Genomic DNA, 255 nt, shown 5'->3' with positions numbered 1-255 from the left:
CTGCTGTGGCATGGTGACGCGCGCGCACGCCATTGTGGAGTGACTGTGGTTGCTTGTTTCTCCTATGCAGGCCGCTACGTGTAAACCAAAGACACGTAAAAGTTCGAAGAAAAGAAAGGAAGCTCCAAGGGAGAGTCAACCTGAGCCAGCAACACCTGACGCATCACCAGGGTCTCCAGTCGCTTCAGCAGCAGCGGAATCCGATGGGAACAAAACACAGCATTCACCTACAGAAGAGCCTCGTGGGCATACGAC

The 255-nt window shown here is 54.1% G+C and overlaps 1 protein-coding gene across 1 annotated transcript in view; it reads left to right on the top strand.

The window, feature by feature from the left end:
* The window catches only part of EMH_0013510 (uncharacterized protein), a gene marked incomplete at both ends in the record, with an annotated part of 3,820 nt that overhangs the window by 793 nt on the left and 2,772 nt on the right, over nt 1-255 (top strand). The window lies entirely within an intron of this gene.

Source organism: Eimeria mitis, genomic scaffold (assembly GCF_000499745.2).
Source record: "Eimeria mitis Houghton genomic scaffold, Emh_scaff474, whole genome shotgun sequence".
Lineage (NCBI taxonomy): Eukaryota > Apicomplexa > Conoidasida > Eucoccidiorida > Eimeriidae > Eimeria > Eimeria mitis.
Note: the sequence above shows the minus strand (reverse complement) of the source record. Positions and strands in the feature narration are given on the sequence as shown.